An 11,334-nucleotide genomic window follows, 5' to 3' on the forward strand; every position below is an offset into this window, starting at 1 on the left:
TAACTACTTTTTTTGCAGGATTGGGGATTAGAGGCATCCAAAAGTACCTATCAAAAGCCCCATAATCCCTTTATTCCCCCCATCCAATAAATCATTTATAGGATTAACTATCCCTTTCCTTTTGAATATTACAAATGTTTTATTTCAATGTCAGAAGCTCAGTTAAAAGAGAATTCCGAGGTCATTTATTCCCCAGCTTAAACTGTGATTCTAGACCCCATATGGAGTCTCATATCTGAAATGGGGGGGGGGGTGTTTGCAAAATTATGATCTTAATTATCAGTAAATGTTTGATTTAATGCCTATTTTGTATTTCTTGGGTGAAAAGTGGTCTCAAGTGGAAAAAGTTTAAGAAGTTCTGATTCTAGTCCAGCCTCACCAGGCATCCCCTCCACATTATCCCCAGTAAGGAGTTAATTCAGCGTGAACTTGGAGACTTTCAGTCTTTGGAAGTTCATCACATTTCTGTACAGCACTCAAGTCTAGGAATCTCTTCTTTACATCAAACTAACATTTGCTACCCTGCTCCTTATCCCTGTTACCTCTATTACATATCCTATTTCAGCTCCATGAGACAAAGACCAACGAGTCCAATCTCACCTTTCAGGGCAGCCCCACTAATACTTGAAAACTGCTCAGAACTTGCTTCCTCACCATCAGATTGTTCTTCTTAATGATAAATACCCCTTTTCCCTTCACCATATCCTTTTTATCCTGGAGACCCTATAATGGAAATGCTTTAGAAACTTGTCACTGTCCAAATTCGATTAGTATCAAGCCTCAATCAGTGAAGACAGAATTCTTGAATTCATTTCTGCAATCTTTCTCTCCACAGAGCCATTGAAAATGTCATTGATCAGAACAATGGCCTTAATGCCCATTGCGTTCTTCAATTAGCTCACCGGAGAGCTTTCACCCTTTTTAAAATCTGTGAACTGTTTGAGACAGACAGGGAGGACGAGGGGCTGAGCAGAGTGCCGAGGGTCGGGAGGTGGAGATCTTGGGATGATCAGGGAGCCCAGGGGAGCTTGACAAGAGGGAGGAGGAGGGAGAAGCACGGGCAGCGAGAGCAGCTGGCGCCCGAGGGACAGACAGATAGGGGACCACCATATGCACCATTTTCTCAGGGCCCACTAGAAGCCTTCTTTTGACACACACCCCTGCGGCAATATTGCGTGAAAGGGGGGGGGGGGTCCAGAACCCTGGGAGGACAGGAGATGCCAGGAGGTGCGATTGCCGCGCAGGCGCACAGCAACGCCTCGGCCCTTTCCTCGCTTCCCTTCAGTCCCTTCCCAGCGGCTCGGGTACAGTGCAGGCGCAGAAGAAGCACTGCCACCCTACTCAGAGGGCGGGGGGGGGGGGGGAAAGAGAAAAGAAAATGTCTGGAGAAATCTGCTCTGTGCTCAGGCAACAGCCAGCTTCTCCACAGACCCATAGCTTAGGCCAGAAAGGAGGGAAGAGAGAACCTATTCCTATTGACGCCAGACCGTCCCCCTTCCCGGACGCCGCGCAGGCGCAAGAAGCGACCTGTGCTGGCGTTGCAGTCCGAGATCGGGGTTGGGCCTTGTTGCTCCCGATAGCCTGGGGCTGAGTGGTGAGGTATCTAGCCGCGGGAGTGTGGGGGGGGAGTCCGGACCCCGGTTTCGCGTGGTCGTTATTGGGAAGGGGTCTGCGAGGCGGCGTGGGGTTGAGGGGGGGTGGGGTGGGGAGCGGAGCTACCCCGATGTTGACTATTACGGCTGCCGCATCTGCGGGTTTTGGCGTTCGCGGGACCCCCTCCTGTTGCCCGCCGCCTCCGCCGGGGCTTCGCGTCTGCTGCTCCCCCATTACCCACGCCACCGTCTGGGCCGGCCTTTGGCGTTAGCGGTCTCTCTCGCTTCGCCACTCCCCTCCCTTCCCCCCCCCTCCCGGGCCCGCTGCCTGTGGCGACTTTGGCGTTAAAGGCCCCAATCCCTCCAGCCCCACCCCCCCCGCCCCCCTCGGTGCTCGCCGCTCGTGTCGGATTTTGTCGTTGTCGAACTCATCGCAGCTGCGCCTCTTTGAGCCGCCGCCGGGCTCTGAGGTAAGGTCGTAACTTGGCCGTGCCGGACTCGAAAAGCAAGCGGGGGTGGGCCGCGGCTTGGAGGGTTTGAGCGGACTGAATAGGGCCGAATAGAGCGGCGCTTTGGGCGGCCTTGGGGAGCGGAAGGAACGAGTAGAAGTGACTCGGGGAAGGCTCCTGTGTCGCGAACAGAATGGCTAAGAGAAAAGAGGACGATTTCCTCCCGACTATAGATATGAAAAAGGCTAGACCAGGGCCAGAGGATTATTCTGATGATGAAATGGAGGGGCCCTCCTCTCAGGACATGGCCGAGGAAAGCACTTCTCAGTCAGAGTCAGGTGACTTTGGAATCATTGAAAGTATTCAGCTTGAAAACTTTATGTGCCATGCCATGCTTGGGCCTGTGAAATTTGGAGCTAATGTCAATTTTGTGGTGGGGTACAGTGGGAAGAGTACATTGTTGACAGCTCTCATAGTTGGCCTTGGTGGAAAATCATTAGGATCGTCTTTGAAAGAATTTGTGAAAGATGGAGAGGAGTCAGCTAACATCTCAATCACATTAAGGAACAGAGGGGAAAATGCCTTTAAATCTGAGATTTATGGGGAGTCAATAACAGTGCATCAGCACATCAGTGTGGATGGAAGTCCAAGTTACAAACTAAAAGACCAAGCAGGAAACCTGGTTTCTTCTAAGAAAACAGAGCTTACTGCTATTCTTGATCATTTTAAGATTCGGGTGGATAATCCAGTATCTATTTTACCACAAGAAATGGGCAGGCAGTTACTGCGGACCAGAAACGAAGGTGAAAGATACAAATTTTTTCTGAAAGCTACAGAGCTTGAACAGATGAAACAGGAGTACTCGGAAATTTTGGAGAGAAAGGCCAGAAGCCAACATCAGATAGAACAAGGGGAAGAGCAGCTTGAGGAGCTCAAACGGCAGGGCATAGAAATAGAAGAGCATTTTCAGACTATGGTTAATTTGGGAAATATGTTAGATGACATGAAACATGAGATGACATGGGCAGTGGTGTATGAAAGTGAAAGACAACTTGATGATATGATAAGTAATGTAAATATTGGAGACCAGTGTACTATCATATTAAGTCAGGAACTGGAGGCTTCAAAGCTCATATTTAATGAAGCCTTAAAGAGGTATACAGCTATTCATGAGAATGTGCAAAAATTAAGTGAAGAAGCCACTATGTTAGAACCCAGATGCATTCAAGCCAAAGAAGATGCCATGAGAACATATAGGGCCTATAGTCTAGCAAAGGCTTTCTATAACTCTTCCCAAAATGAATATAACAGATTAGAAAAAGTTGCAGAACAGCATCAAAACAAAATTGACATCCTGAAGTCAACTCTGGAAATAGCAGAGTTAGAAAAACAGGAAAAAATTTCCTCGTTGAAGGAAAAGATCAGGAGCTTTAAGGATCAAGAAGACTCACTTGTTGAAGAAATAAAACATCTTCATCAAGCTATAGAAAAAGATGATAAAGAACATTCTCGAGTTAGGGAAGAAGTGTCATATGTGCAAAAAATACTGAATGATGACCTAAAACAGCTAGACAGATTGAAAGACTGTAAATCTGAGCCACTAAAATTATTTGGACCCCAGGTTCCAGCCCTTGCCGAAGCAATAGCAGATGCCCAGAGACAAGGGCGCTTTACTTATAAGCCTCTAGGGCCACTTGGAGCTTATATTCGTCTCAAAGACCCTGATTATGCCTTAGCTATCGAGTGCTGCTTAAAGGGCCTTCTTCTTACCTTTTTTTGTGACAACCACAAAGATGCCCAAATCCTTCAGGAGCTGATGAAAAGGTTTTATCCGGTGGGTTCTCCTCGACCACAGATAATTGTATCATCGTTTGAATGTGAATTGTATGATGTATCAGACAGAGCCCCTTATCACCCAGAATTTCCAACAGCTCTCACGGCTTTAGAAATAGATGATGCAGTGGTGGCCAATAGTTTGATTGATATGACAGGCATAGAGTCAGTGCTGCTTATTAAAAATAATTCTGTAGCTCGTAAGTTGGTAATTCCTCACGGGCCCCCCAAGAACTGTACCAAAGTTTTAACTGCCTGTGGTGATGAAGTATATCAGGGACGCTATTACTCATGTGAAGAATCAAGACCTACTTACTTAGGTGACATGGAAGTAGAAATAAGTAATTTGGAGAAAGATGTGGAAAATAAAAGGTCCCGGTTGTCTGCATTTCAGCAGCATTTGTGTTCACTTGAAAAAGCTATCAGGAATAATCGAGAAACTATTGATAGTCATTACCAACATTTAAAAGAAATAAAGATTAATGTGATAAATATCACTTCAGAAATAAGAGATCTGGAGGATGAAGAAGATAGCCGATCAATAAATCTCTCAGTTCTAGAAGATGAAGCTCAAGAACTTAAAAATGAGATTGAAGAGGTTGTGGAAAAGTTGAGAATTCGAAAGGAAGAGATGGAGAATTTAAGGAAACCAAAAATAGAAGCTGAACAGAGACATGAAGAATTGAAATTGAAATGTACTCAAGTTTCAGAATTAATAGAATCCCTTATTGAAGAACAAAACCATACTGTTTTAGAAGTGGAAACAAAACACCAATCCATGATGCATTATGACAGTAGACTTAAGGAACACCTGGATTCCCTTCAAGTGAAAAAAGAAGAGGTGGCCATAAAGGAGAGAGAACTTGAGAGAGAGACTGCTCAAGCCAGATGCATCTGTCCTGAGCGTAAAGAAGTTACAAAAAGTGCCTCTGTTCTCAACAGAGAAATTAATGCCTTAAGAGAACGGATACAGTCAGAAAACTACACTCACAGAAGGCGAGAAGATGTAATGAAGCAGTACCAAGAAGCAAAAGAAAGATATCTGGATCTAGATAGTAAAGTGAAGAATTTGAAAAAGCTTATTAAAACACTGGATAAAGTATCAACACAGAGATATGAAACATACCAGAAAGGTAAAAAGAATCTTTCTTTACAATGCAAGGTGTACTTTGACAGCTTAATATCTCAGTGGTCCTTCTATGGGGACATGCGCTTTGATCATAAGAATGAGACTCTTTTCATATCTGTTCAGCCTAGAGAGGCTGCTTTCAATGTGGCAGATTTATCTGGAGGTAGACCATCTTTTTCAAACTTTATATTAATTCTTACCTTATGGTCTGTCACAAAATCACCCTTCAGATGCCTGGATGCAATTGATGTCTACATGGACTGGGACAGAAGAAAAATTGCCATGGAAATGATCCTCAGGATAGCATGTGCCCAGCAACAGCACCAGTACATCCTGCTCACTCCACGATGTTCTCATCCCCCAAATCCACTAATTGAAATACACCAGATGCCAGAACTTGACAGTAGTGAGGAGGCAACCCCGCCTGTGAAAGAGGGCAATCCAGAAGAAGAAGAAGCCTGAACTTTTAATTTATGTGACTGTGTTGTCTGCTCATTGTGTTTTATATTTTTGTTTCTCAAAGTGTCTGCAGTATAGTGTGCAACATCTCCCTACCCTGAAAAAGTGATATTTAATAGTGAAAAGTATTTCAGAGAGGCAGATTCAAGATGGTAGAGTAGCAGGAACAACATAACATTCCCACCAGGCCTCCTCCACAAAGATAAACAATAAACACTGGACTAAATTGTGAAGGATTCAAGAAAACTTTACCCTGCAGCAGAAGGAGAAAGACAAATCTATGGACCCTGGGGCTGGGGACTTGACCAAGAGCATTATAGCTCTTGACTGAATGAACGTCAAGACTGGGCACTTAGGCAGGAAGTACTGTGTGTAATGAAAATAAGTTTGTTGCCTGTAATGATTTCATTTTTAATTAGACCACCTTTTCTATTTAAGTATTTTGATGTTTTTCATAATTTGTTTTTCAATATTATGCTTGTGTATAGTATATGTTGTGAAGAACATGTGTGTTCGTAAACATGTGATTAATATAGTGAACACCTATATATGACAGCCCACCAATGGGAACATTTATTAAAGAACCTCACCATCAGCTTATATCACCAGGTAAAAATGAAATCAATTGCTAAGCAAATTAGTTTCCAGCCACCAATAAGAACTTGGGTGTAAATAGCTAATGCTTCTAGCTAAACCTTTGAGAAACTCACAGTCTTCACCCTGCTCTTTGGTTGAGACTGAGCCTGGCTCCTGTGTTCTCCACACTTAAGACTCAAGCACTCACATCTTATTTCCTTGAGGATTATGCTCATTGACAGGGATTTGCAGATTTGCCGGCCACCCACCTCTTTGGAAGACAGACCACTTCCATCTGGGCAGAGAGAAGAAACTTTGTCATTGAGTACCAGTTCAAGACATTTTACTGGCAATCCCTAGGAAACCAGGTTAGTGGTTTTTTCCCTATTGGGGTGAATATTTGTTTAAAAGGTAATACAAATCAGGGGTTAGCATACTACAGCTCTATAGACCCAATCTTACCCACTAGTTGTTTTTTAAGTGTCTCTTGAGCTGAGAATTGTTTAGATGTAAAAACAAATATTCTTGCCTAATCTGTGCAAAAAAGATATAAATAAAAGGAACTCAGGCCTTGCACAGTTATTATATTGATTACATATTATCTAGTGAACATGATAAGCACAAGGTATTAGAGGTCACAAAATGTATTGATTGGCAGTTGCCCAACAAATGGTACAGAAAAGTCAATTTTCAATTAAATTTTAAGTGATGATTTGAACTTCAGAGATAGTATCCATTCCTCAGCCAAAAATGGAAAATATTTACTTTTTGAAATCTCAAAAGGAGAAAAGAAAGGCATAGAAACTAGTAGGATTGTTTGGATTCTGGGGAAATCATATTGCTGATATGATATATAATTGTTACAGATAAATTAAGGCATTTTCAATGGGGACCAAAACAGCAGCATGCATTACAGCAAGTAAAGAAGGCAGTACTGTATACCATGCCCATTGTTCCTGTTTCCTAAAACCCTTTTTATAGATTAGAAGGCAGTCATAAAGGAGATTTGGGGACTTGATCCTGATAGATGAAGCCAAAAGGAGATAATGAAGAGTTTTACATGTCAGTACAGTTTGGGACCAAAAAAGATGACTACCAGCCATCATATTAGATAGACTATTATGTGAAAAATTGTCCTTGTTAGTATATTATGCTGTTGTGTAGACTGAGGGCCTAACCCAAAGTGTTCCACCAACAATATGAACACCAATTCCTATATTAGCATAGGCCGAATTACCTCTGTTGGAACTGCTATCACTCAGTACTGAAGTGTAAATGTCTTGAACCCAGTTGAGCCAGGGCAGGGAAAACAGGGATAAACCATCTTCATTTGAAGATAAAAGTCCATCCCACCGATATGCCCTTTAAACTGTCAGAGAAAGATGATATTCCAGCATGTAAACCCCTTGTAGAGGGGTTTCTCTACACCAGATATTGCACTGATAATAAACTGAGGCTAAAGCTAGGAAAGACTTATATTATCACACTTACATCATGCATGTCATTTTTTTGGCCCATTTGCCAGAAAGCTAAAACTTTATTTAAATCATCTCTGTATCCATCATAAACAACTCAGTTCTTGGCATAGTATGACAAATAAATTATTTTGGCTTACTCACTAATAAGTGTAATAAAATATTTCAATTTGCAAATGCACAGAATTAGTTTTTGTTCTCTCCTGTATATGAGAAAACACAGGTTCTTCTCTTGAAGGACTAGCATTGTTAGTTGATTATATGGCCAAGCAGTCATTAAGAGTGATGACAAGTCACATTTTGCAACCCATAAGGTCAAGGACTCAGGGAAGGCTCAGGTCCATATGTGGAACTTTGACTTTACCTTACAATCCAAAGGTACAAGGATGATAAGATGCTTAAGGCTCAGGTCATAAAATCTTCAAGGATACAAATAGAAATCAGTCATTAGAAAAACAGTGAGCTGCTTGAATAAAAGGCCCAAAAAATTTCATTCTGGGTTGAGGAGTAAGTTTAAAATTATTGTTCTACTTTTCATTGATTTGGAAAAGAAACTAGTTTCTTGCAGAAAGAGCTAATGGTGAAGTAGACCACCCTCCCACCCCCCCACCCCACCCCACTCTCCCACCAAATCATCAGCTAGTTCTAGTAGAGACTATTGAGACAGAGAAGTAGAATTCAATCTGGGTTACAGATGGATCTGGTTAAAGATTTCAGATCCTTTGAAGACAAATTATGTACAGAGTTCTGCCATATTCTTTTTCTTTTTAACAGATGTGCAAGTGCTGTGATTTCATCTTTGGTGCCTTGGTGACTCTACTGCTGCTCATCCTTGCTTATCTCATCACATGCCCTATCCTGTGTATAACCTCACTGTATCTTCTTGCTGATCCTTACAAATAAGAAATGGCTTCACCCTCTGTTTGGTTATTTGATATCCAGTTGTTCCTGTAAATCACAGTTGTGACAAGCAGGATGCACAAGGATACAAAACATTTCCAGTGTGGTAATGGGGAATGCCATTTACTCACATACTCCATTGGAAGTAATGGGGTTACAAGCTTTGAGCTTGCCAGAGACACAAGAAAAACTCACCACAATAACAATGATTGCTTAAATATCACTGGGTGGTGATACAGGAAATCAAAAATTAGATAGCCATGTTTGGCCTAAAGAAAGACAAATGATGGAAGAAGAACATGATAGTGATCATCGCACAGAATGTCACAGGGTATTGGCTTGAGTGGGAAGAGATCAAGAAACTTTGAAATATTTTCTCTTATAAAAGCTCCTGGCTTGGTCTGCAAAGGACTTGACATGAGAGAATATAGGACATATGGAAAGACCTATCATCATAATGCATTAAGAACATTTTAAAAGTGTTAATGATAAGTGTAATAATGCTTGTGTGTACCATATGTTCTTAACCCTAAGTGATGTTTGCTTGTGTGGAATTGCTATTTGGATTCTATTAATGGTAATTATAATACTATTTTAAAGACTATCTTAAATGGCTGTAGGGATAGCCAGCAGCCAGAGAGTGGATATAGTGATGTATATTTGTTGTCTTGATAAAACTTACTCCATTTTTTAGTAGGTCAACATTTTGTGATGAAGTGTTCCTGTGCTTGTTTTTTATATCTTCTCTTTCATTATTAAGATAAATATATTGTGGAATAAATTGGTAAACAACATGTATGTTCATGAACAACTGATATATGTAACCCTTGTGTAGGACAACCCACTTAGTGGGAACATTAGGTAAACAACCTTACTGTTGACTTATATCATTAGCTATCAATCAAATTAATTGGTAAGCCAATTCGTTCACTAGCTGCTAATCAGAATTGGAGTGCAACTAGCTGTTGTTCATAGCTAGAACCACTGGATGCCATCCCTCAGCCTATTCTTGCATGGAGACTGAGCCTGGCACCTCTGTTCTTCAGACTGAAATTCAGTTCCCACCCTACCTTGCCCTAATCAGTTGAAGACAGTGCCAGTTGACTGATATAGAAATATACCAACTTGCTAAACAGAGAGGAAATCTTGTCATCAAGTACTAGTATGAAACATACCTACTGATAACCTTCAGTTAATAAGTGTAGTGGGTTGTTCCTAATGGGATTAATGTTTATATTAATAATATAAACTACAGTGTGACCTAGGATTTGATAAACATAAGGATCCAAATTTGTTAGGGGCAAGAAGTCACTGTTCAACAAAGTGCTGGGAAAACTGGAAAGTAGTCAGAGAGAAATTATATATAAACCAACATCTCACATTGTATACCCAAATAAGCTCAAAATAGGCACATGCTTTAGACAAAATTAGAGGAGCATGGGAAAAAAATTACCTGTCAGTTCACAAGTAAACGAGAGAGAGAGAGGAAAGACCTCTCTCTCAGGAAGTAAAAATGATTACATTAAATTTAAAAGGTTTTTTGCACAAACAAAACCAGTGCTGCCAAAATTAGAAAAAAGTCAGGAAACTGGAAAAATTTATATCAAGTTTCTCTGATAATGGTTTCATTTCTCCCCTACATAAGGGAACTGAGCCAGTTTTACAAAATTAAGATCCATTCTTCAGTTGATACATGGTCAAAGGATATGAAAAACAAGTTTTCAGCAGAAGAAATCAAAGCTGAGTAATCATTTGAAAAATATTCTAAAACCACTAGTAATTAACCATAATTAGTAAATAACTAGCTATGAAAGACTTGAGATATTCTGATCAACACAATGATTGACAAGAATCCCAAAGGACTTATGATTTTAAAAGAAGCTACCACTTCCAGAGAAAGAGAAAAGATTAATTGAATGCATATTGAAACAAATTTTCCCTTTATTTTTCTTTCTCTCCCCTACATTATGGATAATTTAGAAATGTTCTGCTTGACTTTATATGTGTAATGGGTACTGTATTTTTTGCCTTTCAATGGATGGGGGAGGGAGTGGAGGGAGGGATAAAATTTGGAACTGAAAATTTTAAAAAATTAAAAATGAAACAAATGCTTGATATAAATTAATGTTTGCATGCTGTTAATGAATAAAATTTGATTGTTAGCCTTGAGAAGTATAAGTCTAATTCGTGTTTCTGTCATACTGGTTAGCATATTATTGTGAGCAAAAATTCCAAGAAACCAAGTTCCACTAGAACTTGGCCAACCAATCAATAAATTAATGATCAGTAGTTCTCTTGATAATCAAAGATACCAAAAGAAATTCTAAAACAGGTATGTTCCTTCTGACTAGGAAGTACACTCACTATTGAAATTCTATCCTGATTAGTGGACATTTAAGGAGGAATGAGCTGAGAGCTCTTAGCCCCTCCCAAACACTTCATTGGAGAGTTGTATGAGTCCCCTTCAGAAATCTGGGCAACCCATTGGGTTCTCTCTGGTTTGGTTTCTCTTTCATAAGCTGAGTCACCCCAAACTCTAATTAAAAGGGAGAAAGGACAGAAATTCTTTCCCTGGGGGAAGAACCTGATTCAAATGGGATCCTGTTTATGCCATAGACATTAATCAAGTTCCAAATTGGGTGGGGCCCAGCCCAGAAGCCTTGAGAGGAGCTAAGATGCTTAGAGCATTCTTTAGCTGGGAAGGGGCTTCTCTAAGCTAGCCTTTTCACAAAAAAGGGAATATTGTAAATTACTATAAATAATCAAATGCTACTGCATGAAAATTACTTTGTCTCAATATACAATGGCATTTGGTTGTGCACTTACACTGTGCCTTCCATTGGAGCAGAATGAGATCCCAGGGGATCCCTGGATGAGTACCATCCTGAAATTAGGTGCCATCTGGCATCTTTGTCACCCAC

At 40.8% G+C, this 11,334-nt stretch overlaps 1 pseudogene; it reads left to right on the forward strand.

Annotated features, from left to right (window-relative positions):
• Nucleotides 1-1,484: 1,484 nt before the first annotated feature.
• Nucleotides 1,485-10,585, forward strand: LOC100913636 (annotated as a pseudogene).
• The last annotated feature ends 749 nt before the right edge of the window (nucleotides 10,586-11,334 follow it).

This window comes from Sarcophilus harrisii, chromosome X (genome assembly GCF_902635505.1).
Source record: "Sarcophilus harrisii chromosome X, mSarHar1.11, whole genome shotgun sequence".
In the NCBI taxonomy this organism is placed as follows: Eukaryota; Metazoa; Chordata; class Mammalia; order Dasyuromorphia; family Dasyuridae; genus Sarcophilus; species Sarcophilus harrisii.